The sequence below is a fragment of the Microtus pennsylvanicus genome, chromosome 6 (assembly GCF_037038515.1).
Source record: "Microtus pennsylvanicus isolate mMicPen1 chromosome 6, mMicPen1.hap1, whole genome shotgun sequence".
In the NCBI taxonomy this organism is placed as follows: domain Eukaryota; kingdom Metazoa; phylum Chordata; class Mammalia; order Rodentia; family Cricetidae; genus Microtus; species Microtus pennsylvanicus.
In genome coordinates this window covers 102,390,411-102,410,487 of record NC_134584.1, presented here as the reverse complement: position 1 = coordinate 102,410,487, position 20,077 = coordinate 102,390,411, and positions in this window count along the sequence as shown.

The window sequence follows — 20,077 nt, the reverse complement described above, 5'->3', positions numbered from 1 at the left end:
CTTTATCCTAATCCAAGTGCACCTGTTACAAACTCAAAACAGTGTCTGCTTGTTCATTTCCTGGCCACACAGATCTGAATAATCACACAGAAGCTATAATAGCTGCTGAACTGTTTGGACAATGTCTCAGGCATATTTCTAGCTAGCCCTTACATCTCAAACAACCCATTTCTATTTTTTTCATATTTTACTATGAGGCTCATGGTTTGTTACCTCTTGCTTTTTGGGCAGCTACATGGAGTCTGCCTCCTTTGGCAGATACATATCTATCTGACTCTATCTACTCTCTCTATATATCTTTGTGAAGATGTACCACCTGGCTTTACTCTTCTTAGTCATAGGCCAAAGCATCTTCTTTATTAACCAATGGTAATAAAGCATATTCATATCATACAGAGGGGAATTCCACATCAACAACCACCTATAGAGATAGTCAGTCAACATAAGGAGTAACAGCTCACTTTTCTACTTGAAATATGAGAAAACAGCCTTACCTCACTTCTCTGGTAATACTGCAATTTAATGCTTATGTATATGAAGAATCTTTTACAAAGGAATTCTCTCCTCCTTCTATATTAAACCAAAACATCCTTCTTTTTGTAATATATAACCCATTAAAGTACCATTAATTTGCTGTTTATTGATTTATATACCTGCTATTGATGCTCCTATCAGCCTTTATTTGTCAATGTTTCAATCTTTATAAACTAAAAAGAAAAATTTCACGTTTCCAGATTTGGCTTGTTTGTTTTTTGAGACAGGGTTTCTCTGTAGCTTTGGAATTTGTCCTGGAAATAACTTTTGTAGACCAGGCAGGCCTCTAACTCAGAGATCTGCCTATCTCTGCCTCCTGAGTGTTCGTTTTAAAGGCATGTGCTACTACCGCCCAATTTACATTTTCCACATTTCTATACAACACAGAGTCATCTTCAGGTCTACACGAAACCATTCTTGTGGATTCGATTAGAAATTTGCAGATAATTTTTTCAATGGAGAAACATTTTTTAGATTATAATGATTAACTTTGAGAAGATTTATGACCAGAGAATTTTAATTAGTGCTATTTTGGTGTAATTTCTGTGTTTTTTCCAACTATAGAATTATATTTAAGATAAGAAAGGAAAGGAGCAAAGAAAGTGACTTATCAATTACCATATTAAAAGATAAAAGCTATTAATGAAAAAAATAAAATCTCTTTTACTCAAGCATTTCAATGTTTTAGATTTCTATTAATATAAATTTACATTATATAATTTTAATTAGCACAATAAATGTGTGTTCTTTAGGGCACAATGTGGCTTCTCAATATATGAGTACATTCCAACTGATCTAATTGTCTTGTTTTTTGTAAACAATCTTCAAAAATATAGCTAAATAGTATACCAGCATATGGTTTATATGTACAAACAGGGGAGTGAGCACCAGAGTAGTGTGGTAAGTTCTTTCTTCTTACATGTTTGCATGTTCACTGTAACAAGAGAATTTAGCTATGAATCCATATTGTGAAGTTTATATGCATAGTTGAATTACAAATGTATATATATGTACATTATTTATGTTGTGATTTCTGTAGTAAAACAACATTACCAAGGAAATTTATAGAAGAAGATTATATTGGACCTATATTTTCAGCGGCCTTAAGTCCATAAAGGTACTTTGCATGGGAGCAAGGGCAGAAGATGAGAATGGTACCATCAACTCAGGACCAAATATTCAAGTGTCAAATACTACTGAGGACATCTCATTCAAACCACCCCATTCTACTCCCTAGCCACTATAGTCTTATGACTATATCAAAATGCAAAATGTATATAGTACAGCTTCAAAAGCCATCATGGATTTTTAGCCTCAACACAGTTTAAAAGTCTTTTCTGAAACTCAAGGAAAACTCTTAATTGTAATTCCCTGTAAAATTACAAAGCAGATGATGAAGTTCCAATATACAATGTCACAGAATATATATTACCATTCCAAATGGGTGGGATTTTAGCATAGTGAGAGAATACAAATCTGCAAAGCAAACAAAAACCATATTGCTCTATGAAAGATACCACAGCAAGCCTTAATTGTCTCCATTCCCCCAGCTTTCATGCCTTCTTCCTCTCACTCAGGCTGATTACACTCTTTATATACAGTTATTTGCAGTAGGTACCCCACAGATTTGATGCAGCCAGCATCTTGAGTTCCTCAGTGCAACTTGGACTTCTTTTCCATAGCTTCACACAATGACTTCATGCATTGACTCCCTGCTGTACAGCTGGTTTTGGCAGGATATCTGAAAACATGGAAGAATATTCTATAACCTGTTTACTCTCATATGCTGGATGATTCTTCAGGTAATACCAAATGGACAATACCACCCAGTTCAGTTGCAAGTTTACGATAGACCTTGGTCCCCAGGAATAACATTTGCAGCAGCTTTTGTTTACTGTTCTCTTGAAAGTTTAGCTAGAAGAGATCTTGTCCTGGGAGCACAATTTCCTTTGCTCCACTGTACGTCAGGCCTACTGTAAGAAGAGGTTGTTCATTCATTTCCAGGCCACCCAGCGCAAAATAATCACACAGAAACTTTATTAATTGTTATACTGTTTGGACAACAGCTTAAGCATATTTCTAGCTAGCTCTTACATTTTAAATTAACCCATTCCTATTATTTTGTTTTTCACCGTGAGGCTTGTGGTTTACTGGTAAGGTTCCCTGGGATCTATTTCCTTCAGGGGCTATGATTTCTCCCTGAATTTGTCTCTTTTCTCCTCTCTGCTTGTAATTCTTGCCTTGCCCTATTCTGCACTATAATAGGCACAAAGCAGCTTTATTATTAACAAATGATAATAAAACATATTCATAGCATACAGAAGGGATTCCCACATCAGCCTATTCTTAATCCTTTTATCTCTTTCAGCAAAACCTTAATTGTAATATTAAGTTTCTTGGTCCTTTATCCATTACAAAACTGTGTATTGTCTATATGTTTTGTCCTAATTGCTTTTTCTCATTGTAGACCTGCGAAAATAAAAAATGTGTTTACTAATGACTATATGCCATGCCAGATGCCAGAATCAATATTATGCTGTCTTACAATCTACTCTGACAAGGAGATTAGTCAGTTATCTTCTAATTTAACCCTAAGCAAATTCTTGGTACAAGAGCAGAAAGCAACCACATTGCTGCCAAATTGTCGGAATAATGGTCTGTATGTCAGTAAATAATATTCCGCCTCTCAGCCTTTCAAGCACCTAAGAAGATGTTCATTAAGCTCTGCGTAAAATGTTCAAGAGAATTCCTAGTTCAAAATCCAATACTTTTTCTTTCCTCCAAGGAAAACAAAACCAAAAGAACAACAGACTCTCACATGGTAATCTGTGGTAGAGCATTAGTCCACTCCATGGGGCCAATTTCTGACTTAGTTACTTTTCTATTGTAGTGAAAAAACACCTTGACCAAAGGAAGCAATAAAAAAATTAAAAGTTTATTTTGATCTTATTTTTCAAGAGAATTAAGGTTCACAATGGCTAAGAAACGGCATGGTGGCAAGAACAGAAACTAAAAGCCTTAAAACTTTCTGGAACTAAAAACAAGAGAGCATGCCTTAGGAATGGTGTCAAATTTTGGAAATGTGCAATCCTTTTCCAAGTGACATTCTTTTTCTTTTCTTTAATTTTTCTTCCTTCCTTGATTCCTTCCTTCCTTTCTTTCTTTTTTATTTTTTTGATATTTAGAAACAGGGTTTCTCTGTATAACAGCCCTGAATGGCCTAGAACTCACTCTGTAGACCAGGCTGCTCTTGAACCCATCAGATTCCCCCTGCCTCCGAAGTGCTGGAATAAAAATTATGTGCCACCACCACCTGGCTTGTAGTATCCTTTTTCTAGCAAGGTCATATCTCACAAACTTCCTAAATAGTACCATCAACTGGAGACCAAATACTCAAATGTTCAATACTATTATGGGCATTATATCCAAACTACAATGTGTGTGTGCATGAATGTGTTTTCATCTTATATCCTTTCCTTTTCCCAAGAAAGATCACAGATCAAAATTTAAAAATGAAATAGAATCTAATAGGAGCTCACCAAAGCCAGCTGGACTGGGACTGAATGAGCATGTGATCAAACTGGACTCTCTGAATGTGGCTGACAATGAGGGCTAACTGAGAAGCCAAGGACAATGGCACTGAGTTTTGATTCTGCTGCATGGACTGGCTTTGTGGGAGCCTACTCTGTTTGGATGCTCACCTTCCTAGACCTGGATGGAGCAGGGAGGACCTTGGACTTCCCACAGGGCAGGGAACCCTGACTGCTCTTAGTACTGGAAAGGGAAGGGGAGGGGGAGTGAGGGGATTGGGAGGAAAATCGGAGGAGGGAAGGAGGTGGAAATTTTTTAAAAAAATAAATAAATAAAATAAATAAATATAAAAATAAAATAAATGAAATAGAATTTCATATATCTCAGGCTCTCAGGTTGACTCTCAAGTCAATGTGTAACTGAAGAATATCTTAAACTTCTGTTGTTACTGCATTCATATCAAGTGCTGGCATTGGTGTGTGTGTGTGTGTGTGTGTGTGTGTGTGTGTGTGTGTGTATGAGTACACAGTACATTATTCATTTTGGAGGATTCACCCATGGTTTAGTGTGTTTGCGTGAGGCATTCCAGGAACTGAGTTTCATGTTGAGTCATAGTTGAATTTTCACCTCTTCTTAACTTCAGGTACTTTTTATAAAATATGAAGAGCTTGTAGGAGTCCCAATTAGAGTCAATTATAGTTTGATTGACTTACTTTGGCATTTAAATACATACAAAAAGTTATTCCTTTATAAAGACAATAATATCCAGTCCCGTACATTAGGATTTTTACTCTTCATGAAAAATAACAATGGTAGGTAACAGGATAGAATAATTAAAATACATAAAGCATTAAAACTTGGCATGCAAATATCTGAATAGAAGCTGCAATCATTGGGAGTAGCAAGACGTGGAGCTTAAAGTACAAGAATAATACCCCAGAAATTTGACTTAAAAATCTTTCCCTGGTATCTAGTCAGACATATATGCCTTTTCAGTATATATACTTTATGGTTAAATGTACTTGGAATGCTTAGTAATAATGAAGCAGAAGACAACACACAGTAGAAGCCAGACTTTGAGTCCTCAGTTCTCAGTTTTCTTTGAGGTGGTGATAAGCAGTGATATAGTGGCTGGGTGAGGCTTAGAGGCAGTAGGACAGGTTTGAAAAATTAAGTGCATTTCCATCTTACGCTATTTTAAATTTATGATGGCATTATTTGTATATAACCCATTAATTAGGTAATGTCTACCTGTAGATTTTAAAGACTATTTTTACACTGTAAGAAGACTATAAATATTTTTATCTTGGCTTAAATATTATGCTGTAACTTATGCCATTTAATGTATTCTGTTAAAATCCATACCTTTAATTCCTATGTTCCTATGTATACACATTAGTGGTATAAATTCCTTCATTTTTAGCTTATAGATGCAGTTAATGATAAAAGCAGCCCTTGAAGTAATTAATTAAAATAAAACATATAGCTTAATTAACTATTGCTTTTCAGTTAAGAACAAAGGCTATTTTAAATGAAAGTATAGTTGTATTAAATAGTGCATAAAACCATATCACAAAATAGTGCATTCCCAACTTCTGGAAGTTTTCTTATAAATATTACTGGGAGAATTTTCTACTTGGAGCCAAGAACTAGCATGTCACACTGGGACCTGAGTGTGAAGGCTGCAAAATCTGATTGCTTTATAAAGCCCATTACACACTGACTTACTACTTTCCCCTAATGTTTTTCAATTCTGGTCAAATAACTTATAAATGTACAAATGTCAGGTACACACACAAACACATTTGACCCCATGCTCAATCACTGATATATTCTAATTAAAATCACTGTTTTGTGGAATTTTCCAAAATACATTTTATGTATCATATGGATGTTTTTTAACAGACTAGGAGTTCCTATGAATTAATTTTAAATCATTCTATTACTTTTATGTAACATAATAAACATGGATTTTACTTGCTTTGAGAGAAAATGTTAAATTTTGCATGAATTCATAACTAAAGTACAAAGCAATTAACACTTTTCAAAGCTTTCTGATAAGTGCAGCCATACCACAGCAATTAAGCCATCAAAATCCATAAAGAAGATACAAAAAATTATAGTCTTTAAAATCTATATAAAATTTTGAAATCTGTATTAGTTGTCTGTAAAATAGGTATGTGTGTAATAGGAAAGCTGGGGGGAAATCAATTTAGTTAGAAGTTTTAATTAGACATGCAGTGCCAAATGATTGCTTAAAGTTGTTAAGATTTTGTGCTGAACTCTTTTACCATTCATTTTTCAATAAAAGTGAAACTAAAGGAGTACTTAAAGCTCTTTAACCTAAATAAACTGCTCTCTTTAGCAGCAACTCAACTTCTAATTCTCAACGCATAATGAGGAGATTTTGCTAGCAAATGCATAAATTATATTTAATTCAATAATTGCAAATATTTTGACTTTCATAGCAAGGTTTTCTCTGTATTTATTTTACAATTTACAGCAATATCTGTCTAGCATGTTATGCCTAATATAAGGAAAAACTATCATATGCAATATTAATATCCTAATCATAATACAACAAGATAATCCTTATGTATGCAATAGGACACAAGAGACTCTATGAAAAGCATTCCTTATTCAAACAGTTTTGATTTCATGGTTCATCTACTAATCAAGGGCTTAAGGTGCTACAAATCGGAACGAAGTTTTTCTTTTTTCTAAACTAACAGAAAATGCAAGTTATTAAACATATATCAGTCTACCAAAGTTTTAGTACAATAAGATTATGTAAGCATCATAAAATTGTTACTTGAGACATGGATTTCCTGTAAACAAATACCACCATATCACATGACTATAACCATGAACTTATACTAAGTGTGTGACGGGAACTCTTCTATAATTTTCTCATTTTGAAATGGTAGATTTTGGACTCAGTGCTGCTAGGTAACATGTGCATAACTCTGTACCTCAGTTTCTCACCTACATGGTATATATAAGCTCCTGATTAACTTTAGACATTAGTATTCTTTATAATACCCCTCAAGAAAAAATCCAATCAGCCTTCAATCACATACTTAAAGAATATCAGAGAATATTAACCTAGCTTTAATTAGTATTCATCAATGAAAGTAAGGAAAAACATCCCTAAACTGACAGTGAATTCAATGTTTTGAGTAGAGAATTCAATATTTTGGTTGAAGTTCTAAAATTTTAGTTTTAATACTTCCAAGCTATCAAATTGTTACATGTATTCAGTACTATATGATCTTCATGTGTGTTTTGACACCTGTGTTTATATATTCATAATAAATATTATGAAATACACTCATAATTATAATGTCCTGTTCTACTTTGTCTGATTGAACAATTTCTACTGTTACCTTCCCTAGTTAAATCAGGCAAAGTGGTTACTGGTTCGGGGTAGGAGGAAGATATAAATACACATTTTAAAAAGTGGTTTCCTTCAGTTCATGTCCTTGCAATATTGGAAAGGTCAGTGTAGGATTACATCGTCTCAAATTCTCTGAGAATGCTAGGCATTAAAATTCTGATACTTTCAAGCTTGTAATGAGAATGTAACACAAATCGCACCATTATTTTGACAGTGATTGTAATAAGAAGGAGAAATGGAATAATGTCAATGTAATTGTGTCTCCCTAAAATTCCCGACATTTCTGAACTTCTTTGCTGTCACTTTGACACACTGAAACAATGATGTACATATGGATGCCAAAATTTATTTAGAGGATATCAAAAACCAGTGTACCTACAAAATAGTTTAATGCTTTAAATGTTATGATTTATCTCTGGTAGGCTATATTTCAATTAGCAGTGAGTGATTCACAATCTTAGAAGGGCAAATTTTTTTTTAAAGTTTTAAAATTAGAAAGAATAAAGTGTCTACTTCCAATTAAACCACTTTTGTTTCATTTTGTCTTATCTCCCAACAGTTATAACTGAGCAAATGGTAAGAAATATTTAACACATGAGAGGATGAAGAGTAACTGCTCTTTTTTTATTGATATTTATTGAGCTCTACATTTTTCTCTGCTCCCCTGCCTGCCTCTCCCGTCCCCTCTTCAATCCTCCCCCAAGATTGTCATGCTCCCAATTTACTCAGGAGATCTTGTCTGTTTATACTTTCTACTTCCAATATAGTTTATATCTATGTAAGTCTCTCTTAGTGTCCGCATTGTTGTCTAAGTTCTCTGAGATTGTGGTTTGTAGGCTAGCTTTCTTTTCTTTATGTTTTAAAACCACCCATGAGTGAGTACATCTGATAATTGTCTTTCTGTGTCTGTGTTAACTCACTCAAAATAATGTTTTCTAACTCCATCCATTTTCCTGCAAAATTCAAGCTGTCGTTATTTTTTTTTCTGCTGTGTAGTACTACATTGTGTACATATACCACATTTTTCTTATCCATTCTTTCTTCGAAGAGCATTTATGTTGTTTCCAGGTTCTGGCTATGACAAACAAAGCTGCTATGAACATAGTTGAGCACATGTCCTTGTGGCACAATTTAGTATCCTTTGGATATATACCCAAAAGTGGTATTACTGGGTCTTGAAGAAGGTTGTTTCCTAATTTTCTGAGAAATCGCCACACTGACATCCAAAGGGGTTGTACCAGCTTGCATTCCTACCAGCAATGCAGAAGTGTTCCCTTTGCCCCACAACCTCTCCAGCATAAATTGTTATCAGTGTTTTTGATCTTGGCCATTCTTACAGGTGTAAGATGGGATCTCAGAGTTGCTTTGATTTGCATTTCTCTGATGACTAGGATGTTGAACATTTCCTTAAGTGTCTTTCAACCATTTTAGATTCCTCTGTTGAGAGTTCTCTATTTATGTCTGTACTCCATTTTTTATTGGATTATGTAATCTTTTGGTGTCCAATTTCTTGAGTTCTTTGTATATTTTGGAGATAAGAACTAAGACCTTTGTCTGATTTGGGGTTAGTGAAGATCTTTTCCCATTCTGTAGGCTGTCATTTTGTATTGTTGACCCTGTCCTTTACTTTAGAAAAGCTTTTCAGTTTCAGAAGGTCCCATTTATTAGTTGTTTTGCTCAGTATCTGTGCTGCTGGGGTTCTATTTAGGAAGTGGTTCCCTGTGCCAATGCATTCAAGTGTACTTCCCATTTTCTCTTCTGTAAGGTTCAGTGTGGCTAGCTTTATGTCGAGGTCTTTGATACATTTGGACTTTAGTTTTGTGCATGGTGATAGATACAGGTCTATTTTTATTTTTCTACGTGTTGATATCCAGTTATAACAGCACCACTTGTTAAATATGCTTTCTTTTTTTCCATTTGATAATTTTTGCTTCACAGGCATCACAATCCCTGACTTCAAACTCTACTACAGAGCTACAGTACTGAAAACAGCCTGGTACTGGCATATGAACACACAGGAGGACCAATGGAACCGAATAGAAGATCACACATCTCTTAACACCTGATATTTGATAAAGAGTGATTGCTCTTACAGAGGACATCAGCTAGATAAGAACATATGGCCTTACATATTTATAGGCTTTTATAAATATTTATGTTTTCATACAATATTGTAAAATTTTAAACTTCTGTAAATAAATCAACGTATTGATATTTAAAGACAAAATAAGGAAAATATAATAATTATGTTATTCAGTGTTAAAATAATGAGTTTTTCATAATAATTTTATGAAACTTGTATAATAGTATTCAGAGCTATAAATGACTTTACAGAAATCTGAAGTCATGAATGTACAAATCACAAATTATTTTGCCAACTAATTTTCAATTGCTTTCTAAATATAAAATTTTTGTTGTACTATTTATCTGCGTGTGAGAATTTTAAATGTTTTAAGTAAAATCTCAATTGGAAAAAATAAAATTTATGTATGATACATTTTTCCATACTTGCAATAAACTAAAATAAAAAGTAGTTAATATTTGTTGTACTCATTTAGTTTTTCCCAGAAAAGCAGTCTGACTTGGATGCATTTGGGATTGCTTATTGGACAGAAACTAAGCAGATAGCATTTCTACTCAGAAAGAGAATCATGCACATGGCATTTCTAATTACAGCTCTACAATTTTCACAGGTTGTTTTCCATTCATAGATATTAATGGGCCCTAGATGAAATAAATTTCAGCCTATATACCTTTCTTTATAAAATGACCTGCATCTTTTCATCTTGTACAATCCACTGACTAAATTGTGAAAAGAACAGTGAGTTAATTTGAAAGCTTAAAATTCATTAAGATCTTTTTTTAAAAAAAATGTGTGGTCACCAGGATCACATAATTCTTTATTGATGTTCATTTCTTCCCAAGTTCATAATTAATGCATTAACCAGCCATTACATGGAAGTTTCCCTCTGTTCTCTTATAAAAGAAATACTTAACATTAAGGTGTCTAACTGAGATCATCAGCTATTAAGTAGTATCTTCCTGTTCATGTTGACCTTGCTTTGTATAGCAATTATAGTAGTAATATTTTCCATTTAAGTATGACTTTCAAGGTAGTTACTAGACAATATCACTTGACAGGATTTTCAAAATTACTACATAGAACTGTTCAGGTAAGATAAGCAGTCTAGAAATATTTAGGAAACTAGAAAATAAAACAAAGGAGAAAATTTTAAAACGCTTGAAACTGCTGTCAAAATGAAATGTTATGGTGTGTGTGCCATATGAAATATGGAAAGATATACAAAATTGTTGAGAAATTTTCTAATAATATGACCAGAATGGAACTAGTAAAACTCCACTATGGAGCACTAAAAGACTCAGGAGACGTTTATTTAGGAATGCTGAGATGTAAATAAAAGTGTATGAAGGTACAAGTAGTCTACCCATTCATCTTAATCTACTATGACAATATTTTAGGGAAATTTATTTCTTGGCTTTTTCTTAGCTTAATAATCAGAACCATGGAAATAAAGGCTCACATAGATTGAGTACAATTTTGGCTTAATTATTCTTAAAAGTTTTTAATTGACTTTTTCATTTAATTATATTTTCAGACTAAACTTATAGATGACAAAGTAAAGGTTAAATTATTTATTAAATTATGTGGCAGAAGAGGTGATTCAATGGTTAAGTGTCTGGTGTTCTAGAGAACCCAAATTAGGATTCTAGAATGCATGTTGGATGGTTGATAATTACCTGTAACTCTAGTTCCAGGAATTTTGATTCACTATGCTGGATGCCTAGGGAACCCCTATGTATACATAATTAAACCAAAACAAGTGTTATAAAGATATTTTATTGCCCAAGATAGTCTGCTACCAATAAATATGGATGCTACAAGTTTTATTTGATTGTTTATTTGATTGTTTACAAATACAGGATTTATTATTCAACACTCTACTACTAACTGGTTATACATTTACACATTGCTCTTCATGAAATAAACATGAGAAGCCAGAACATGTTTTATTGCTCCCATTTGTCAAGACAGGTTAGTTTCTTATAATGGAATTTTTATAGAAATTAGTTCCCAATAAGGGTCACCTGTGAAGATACATTGGAAACATTTTGTAGATCAAGGACTTTGAAAGATTAATCCAGTTACTTGACATAGTAACATTACATAAAACTATAATATTTTTGATAAATTCAAAATATCTAAAGAAGTCATCCAATAATGTTATTAATAATAGATTAATCATTTTGTATCAATAAAATAATGCTTACCTCTGAAGTTAATAGCAATAGGACATGATCAGAGCCTTTTTAAAAGATTTTTGATCTATAAAATTATTATTTCATTATTAATTCATGACTCAAGAGATTAAACTGCTATAAATCTTATTTGATATTACAGTCTTTATTTTACTAAATTACCACAAAATAAATATTAATAAAACATAGTAATCTATTTAAATTATATTATAATGAAACTGTGCTAGAATGATAATTGTTAATTGAAATATAGTTTTAATGTGCACAATTCCTTATGATGTGACTCTAATCATGAAGTTATACTAAATAAATGTCAGAAATGCCTCTAATATTTTTTTCATTTTAAAATTATGTATTTGCGACCATGTGACATCTAGTAATATGTGCATATCTCTGAGCTTCAGATTGTTTATCTATGAACTATGTACTATGGTTGTTCATATTTTAATGATAAAAGTACTTATTTATATATTTATCTATATTAACTGTTATCAATATCGATACTATTGATTTTCTTAATATGTATCTTAATTTACACAACGTTAAAACAAGATAATCAGATTCACTTTATGGGGTTCCAAGGTGTTTTAATCAGTGTCCTCATGACAAAGAGAACCAGTAGCAAAGAGAAAAACAGGAAAACTGATAGACAGGTAAAAGATAGATAGATGGAAACCCATAAAAATTTAGTAAAGGGCATTATGATTTTACAAAAATGACGAATCCCACTTTCTGGCAACTAAAAGGTAGAAATCAAGAAAACTAAAATTATTTACAAGCTCTAAATACTTGATAAATATGGATTAAATAGTAGGATTGAATACTTACCAGAAAACTGAAGAATCAGAATCAGCCATGTGCAAGGGTTAGCATGCAAGAAGCAGAGAGAGAAAGGAAGATTAAAATTAAATCTTTCCTTGTAATCATTATCATCTTCCAGTCCTCAGGGTTAGATGGTGTGTTAGTGAGAGCAAGCGCCATTAATCAGTCTGCTGATTTCAAGGCTAACCTTTCACTGAGATACCTTGCAGGTTTAACTCAGGGGGGAATAGGGAGGGGTGGCTAAGTCATGTTTAATATCTGAATAAAGACAATAATATAGTTATAATAATAAGGTTATAATTCTATGTAGTAGAGTACAATTGGTTTGGCTAGAGAGGGATATTGGGTATTAATTCCTGTTTCAGTAGTCATATAGAGTGTGCCTGAATTTATGGTTTTGCTGGGTTTGTTATCATGATGAGAAACTCGGGTTGCCTGGTATGATGGAGGTGTATGGTAAAGCATCCTACATCCATGAGGCCTCCAAACAGACCAAGAATAGTCTTTCAAAAGGAGAGTAGTTGAATATAGACAAATATTACGACTTTTCACTCCAAACTGCATAGTTCTGAAAATATTATGTTAAGAGCCTGCCATGATAAAATATTCCTTTAATCCCATAAATCATAAGGCAGAAGTACGTGGATCTCTGTGAGTTTGAGGTAAAATCAGTATACATAGGAAGTTCCAGGCTAGCATGGGCTAATTAGTGAAACTGTGTCACCATGATGATAATTACAATGTAAGTGATGATGTGATGAAGGCATTTTATATCTCTAAGAATTCATATTAGTGAAAGAGTAAAATGACACTAACAGTTCACACTTAGAAAATGAATAATGTAAATGGAGTGACCAATATGTTTCTCAGAAGTTACTTACAGAATATAAGATAATAATGACTGCATTTAGACAATTGGATAGAACCTTTTCAGACAAGTGAATTTTGAAGTAAATATGGTACTTTCTCATTTATTCCAGTGGACACTGGTAATAGAATTTGTGGGTAAGAAAGTAAAAAGAAATAGCAAAATGATATGTAGGCCAAGGTTAGAGAAGTGTTCACATAATAACTCGACAACATTTAGAAGGTAGGTTCGGGTTGGACACATTAACACTCATCTGTATAAATTGTGACAGCCATAGGACAAACAAAGGAGAATATGCTATTGCTGTTGCTATAATGGAGAACTGCAAGCCAAATGCCTGAACTCTTATAAAATTGTATGACCTTTCTCCTTCCCTTCACTGTAATGACACTGGTAAATTTGGTAACTGAGTCTCTAAGTTGAATATATGAGCTATGAGAATGGATCAGATCATTTCTACCTGTATAGCTTCATTTTCTCAGTTACACAGTCACGAAACTAAAATTGCTTCTTGGTTTTATCCTGATGATTCAATGAATTTATACGTGTGAATTTCTTTAAAGGCTGAACACGTATTAATTGCTATAACTAGGCTGATATTTTATTGCCAGTGTTGAAAACATATTTTCTATTGATTGATGCACAATCCTCACAGAATGAGTTAATTCCTTGAGTTGTATCTGCAGAAAAATACAATCTTTGTTGATTGCAATTTTCCTCAAAATAATTACTGACTTTCACAAACTGTGGTAAATAACCTGCAGTTGTATGCAATTTGACAACATAAGAAAACACATCTTTTGGTTGATAAATACAAATACTCAATAGTTATTAATATTGCTAGAGGAAAAAGAAACTGGTAAACAACTTCATAAATGCAAGGGGGCATAGGGAAACCAAGCAAAATTAGGGTTGCATGAACTGTTCTTGGCTTCATATTTTAAATAATGGAGATTATTATGGAGATGGGTAATAGAGATGCTTTTCTATGAGTACCATATATTCAAATTCAGGTGCATGTGTTTAGTATGAAGCACTTTCATTCTTTAGATAAAATAGAGATAAATATGTGATTTCTATCCTGTATGGGCACAGCTCTTTCAAGGAAGAAAGAGAAACACTTTTACAATGAATAGAGCTACAATGTGATAGTTTGGGACACTGGAAATATGGTTTTGGAAATACAGAGATTAAAACAATTCATAGATATGCACAAAGGAAGAGTTTGGTAAGATTGTCTTGAAAAGTGAATCAGGATAAATTCCCCATTAGAGAAGAAAGGATGAAAAGACACCAGACAAGAGATTCACTAGGAACTAAGTTTTGGTTGTACACAGGAGTTAGGATAAAGGCTGGAGTTGCAGAAAATTTACAAGAATGGCAAGATGGATAAGCATCTGGTTTGTTGAACAACAAATATCAACTGGTGTTTCTGTCTTTTAGGAAGGTGTATAATGGTTACTTAACAAGCAGACTATATATTGTATAATCTATAGAAATAATTATTCTGTATTTTATTCTACCAGTGTACAACAACCAGACTATATATTGTACGATCTATAGAAACATTTATTCTGGATTATTCCTACCAGTGAGAGTTAGATACTAATGTCTTTCTGTTTATAAATACATTTTTTTCTTCCAAGTAGTGGTATTGAGTGTGAGTTGGGAAGTCTTCTGTATTAGTTTATTTTCACATTGCTGTGATTATGAGACTTAGGGGAATAAACATTTATTTTGGCTTATTATTTCAGTGGATCCAGACCTTCAGAGAAGGAAAAGCCTGTGGGTAACTCAGCTCATGACAGCGGGAGAATGGGGTTGAATCTGTTCTTATGGTAAAACACCAGGAGAGAGAGAGAGAGAGAGAGAGAGAGAGAGAGAGAGAGAGAGAGAGAGAATTGCCAAAACTGTGGTCCAAGTGTAAGTTACAGAAGTCCACCTTAGTGACCTAGTGACCCACTTCCACATGCTGGGTCCTATCTCCTAAAAGTTCCGTTGAATTTCAAAATAGAAGCACCTGCTAGGAGACAAGTATTCAGAATATTACTCTGTACAGAATGATTTAGAACCAAACCATAGTATCATCATGAATTGCTTATAAGACACTTTACACATTATCATTTCATCTGAATTATGTAACAAAATTGCTAAGCACTCACCATAATTAATGCTCAATATCAACAAATACTATATGTAGCATGCTTTTCTAACATATCTAATAACTCGAAATAAATAAATAACATAAGGAGTTCAAAATATCTTTATTGCTAAACATTTAAGGCATGATCAGATAATATGATGTAACAAAAGTCTTGTTGTTAATCAGAGTATCTGGCTACTTTTTTAACCAGTCCCTAGCATCAGTGAATGGGAACAGTTGAACTGTTCAAGTAGAGAGGTTGTCCAATTGTGCTGACTGATAATCTATTGTACACCTGTGGACTTTGTATATATCTAAAGAGGTAAATAATAAAAGCAAAACTGGACATACAACTGTTCACAAATTTTTTTTTGAAACTGTGTTACTTATCGTATTGCAAGGAGAAAGTAACTTAAGAGAGAGGTGATTTATTTTGTCTCTTTAAGTGAAAAGAATTAATCATTTCGTTAATGCTATGGAGGATAGATTGTTTCCATTCATGGTGGTGGTTGCAGTGAAAAAAATTGTACTTTAGGTTGAAACTCTCTAGGCTCATCACTAGTGCCTAAGTCAGCCTGGGAGGTACTTTCTTAAAGGTTTCAGTTTCCCAGGTTTTTCAACAGTACCAGGAGTGTTCAGACACGCAAGCCTGTGAGGGGCATTTCACATTGAAACCATAACAGTTGTCATTTCAGATTTCCTAAGATTATCAGCATAAAAATTTTGAATCTGCCTAGAAGGAACATGATAATATATAGGTGAAACAAATGCAAGGGTACTAAGCATTGTTTTTGCTGCCATGGTGGCATAAATCCATTAATTATTATGGATCCTCTAATAATCATAATTATGTACATTGTGTCTCAGTGACATTAACTCTGGGTCATCATTGCTCATTCTTCTGTTATTCTTAAACCAGAACATTAATTTAAACACAGAAGAGAAAGAAGATGTTAAGAAGAGGTAAGGAAAGAAAATAAGGTCAAAATTTGGTATATATGAATGCAATTATGGAAATGAAAGGAAGGAATCATCTGTGCAGGCAACATACACTGATGACCAAAAACTCAAGCTGAAGTCTTCTGAGTGAAGGGAAGTTAAGTATTGATAAAAAAAGAGTAATTCATTTTTGAGTTGGTGCACTTATGAATTTAGACTCTTGGAACACTGTTCCATTACAGGCATTAAGCTGAGCGTGCTGGGTAGAGAAGAATGTTCTTTCTCCAAAAGCTCTTTCGGAGTGAAAGCTGTTGGCAAGCATTAGTGGTGTGCAGGAAGCAGAGCTACACACCCTGCTGTGCCTTTCACAGAGGGAGACTGGTGATTCTACTTTAAACACACATGCACAAGACTTTCTAGCATCAATGGCTTTGTATTGTTAAAGTGAAAAGATCTGCTGGTTGTGTCTGTGTGAATGTCACCATTGTGATGGTCCGGGAGGATCAAGTTGTATCATCATTAGAGTCTCCATTACATCACCTGGAGAGAGATTCATGCAGGGAACTAACTAAATGTCTACCTCAATAATTATATGCTTCTGTGCATATCGTGTGCTGTCTTTGGAAAGAAAATGGTGTTCTTTTTTAAATTAGCCACACAATGAACTTGGAGACTCGTACAAAATCAAAGAAGTTCCTATTTTGAGCTGCTTTTTAACTAAGAATATTTTATAGCGCTGCACCTACATAGTCTTTAACACACTGACATTATGTAAATTAAATATGTTAATCCCCAACTCTGTGCAATCTTCTCTCATTTAAACTTTTCCCCCCTTTTGTTACCAGAGAAGAGAAACAAAAAGGAAAAAAAAAGATATGAGAAAAGACTCCTGCCAAAAATAATAGCTATGTTCAATGTTTCCCCTGGTTTCTTATTGTTTAAAATGTGCTTTTTCCTGCCAAGGTCCCATTTAAGTGCATTACCCCCACATGCTAATAGACTAATTAAAATATGAATAAATAAAAAAAACACATTTTATAAACTTTTTTTCACCTTTTCTGGTGAACTTAAGAGTTTTTTCTGAACTTGGAGTAATCAAGGTGTCTTCTGCTTCATTGATTTCTTACTAGGAAAAGTTTAACTCTCCGTTGTGTCATTTGCATGAATTTGGCACGGGATGGCACTAAGCGAGGCTCGAACGATATGTTCAGGGATGATGTCCTTGACCTTCTGCTGTGCAGCTTTGTTGATAGCGTCTCCTCTCTCTTCCCAGCCATAGTGTTGTCACATAAAAAAATGAGTATAAATGTTTTCCATTCCAACAGGGAGTAGGGCAAGCAAGATGAAAGTTCCAATTAAAAGGGGTTTTTTTTTTTGCATCTATTTATTCTAAGTCTCTAAAATGACATTAATTCATGTTTTCTCTGAAATTACTTAATCTGTTATTAAGCATAGTAGAACACTAGCACATTCTGATTATATGAAAACAGTTTTGAAGATATAGATTAGGTCAAGATGTGGAAAGTTATTGCAGACGCCTATTGTATATTAAAAAGATGTTGATTGGAAGAGTCATGTCACTGAGTCCTTTAAAAAAGAATGCAAAGAAACAATTGAAAGGATGTGATACAATTAATTGTATGTATGTAATATCTCTTAATTGTTTTATGTGACTAATTGAACATTATAACTCTCATTTTGCAAGGTCCCACAATTACATTGCAGAATACACTTAGAAGTAAATTTTAAAAATGGTGCATTACGAAGACTGGTCAGATTGCTCAGTGGGTAAAGACTTTTGCTGATAAAGCCTAAGGACCTGGGTTTAATATCCAGAATGCATGTAAAGGTGGAGGAAAATAATGACCTTACAAAGCTGTCCACTAATATTTGAGACTTAAGAATGTCAGTTTTCAGTCTGGAGTCAGAGAGCTCCCACTAGCTCAGGTCAGCTGTTTCTGTGGGTATCGCCCTCTCTTGGGCTGGTCTCAGGTAGCCTGGCTCAGTGCTTTGCTGTAGATCTCTGTATCTGTATTCATCAGTAGCTGGTTCAAGATTCTATGATGACAGTTAAGGTAGTCATCAGTCTGATTACAGGACAAGGCCAATTTAGGTGTCCTCTCCATTGTTGCTTAGAGTCTTAGCTGGGGTCGTCCTTGAGGATTCCTGGGAATTTCCCTAGCACTATGTTTCTCAATAGCCCTTTAATAACTCCCTCAATCAAGATTTCTCTTTCCTTTCTCTCCCTCACTGTCTTCCCCCCTGCTTCTTAAACATCCCATTCACTCATGTTCCTCTCCTCAATCCCATCCTCCCCTCCCACTCCCCTTCCACCCTCCCTTCTCCACAACTCCTAATTTCTCAGCAGATCTTGTCTGTTTCCCCTTCCCTAACAGCAGGCAAACCTACATAAGACCACATTAGGCCCACTGAATGTGGGAGACAGTTGTGAGGCTTAGACAATCAATCGGTGGGGATATTGCCAGAGAGACCAGGATTTATTCCTAGTGCTTGAACTGGCATCTAGAAGCACTTTCTTTATGGAGAAATGCCTTGCTCAGCCTAGATATAGCAAGAAGGGCCTTGATGTTGCCTCAAAGTGAAATGGCAGACTTTGTTGTTTTCCATGGGCAGCCTTAGCCTTTCTGAAGTGTGGATGGGAAGGTGAGGTGGGGTGAAGGTGGAAGAACCCGAAGAAGGGTAGGTTGCGGGACTGAATTAGCTATATAAAATGAGAAAAGATTTCATTAAACAAAATTCTTATTTTAAAAAAAAGAATGTCAGTTTTATCCTTTCCTATCTATTCTTCTCGCCCATGTGTTTTGTTTTTTTGTTTTGTTTTATTTTGATTTTGTTTTTTAAGAAATTTTTGATTATCACTTGATCACAGCTGCATTCTTTCATTATAAATAAACAAGTCCTTTTGTAATATATGTTTTCCATTTTCTTGGTTGGCTTCAGGTTGTTTCTCATCTAAGATGAGGATTTGGGTACAATTTTAAGTTCTAAACAATTGGGTGTCTTTTTTCCCAACTTGCAAACAAATTTATGATTAACTAAGAGATGAAGAAGGTTATATCCTGAGTTTTTGTGCAGAAATACAGGGGTTTCTACAAGGAGAAGAACACATACAAAAGTGAAAGAACTTGTGAGCAAAAATTATTTCTTAGTTTCAAGATCATATTTAACTCCAAAGTTAACTATAACCCTTCTCCTCCCAGCCCCTACACCGGGCTAAGGTTTTCAAATCACGCATGTGCTCAATACTCAACTTTGATTTAGCAAATATTTGAGGGGGATAAGTTAGTCATAAGGCAACATAGTACATTGCTAAATTAAGAATCCATGGCTCATGCTTTCAAGGAGATTGTTGTCTGTTAGCAGAGATAGCAATGGACAAATCAAGATATGACTCTTAAAAATTAGCCATTGTGACTTCATCTACTTTAGAATGCTGACTGTCCCAAATGATTCTGAGAAAATAGAAAGTCCTTAATATTTGAGTAATATGTAATACTGTTAACAGGAGAAGCAATCATCATTTTTACAGGGAAGAGCTTCTATG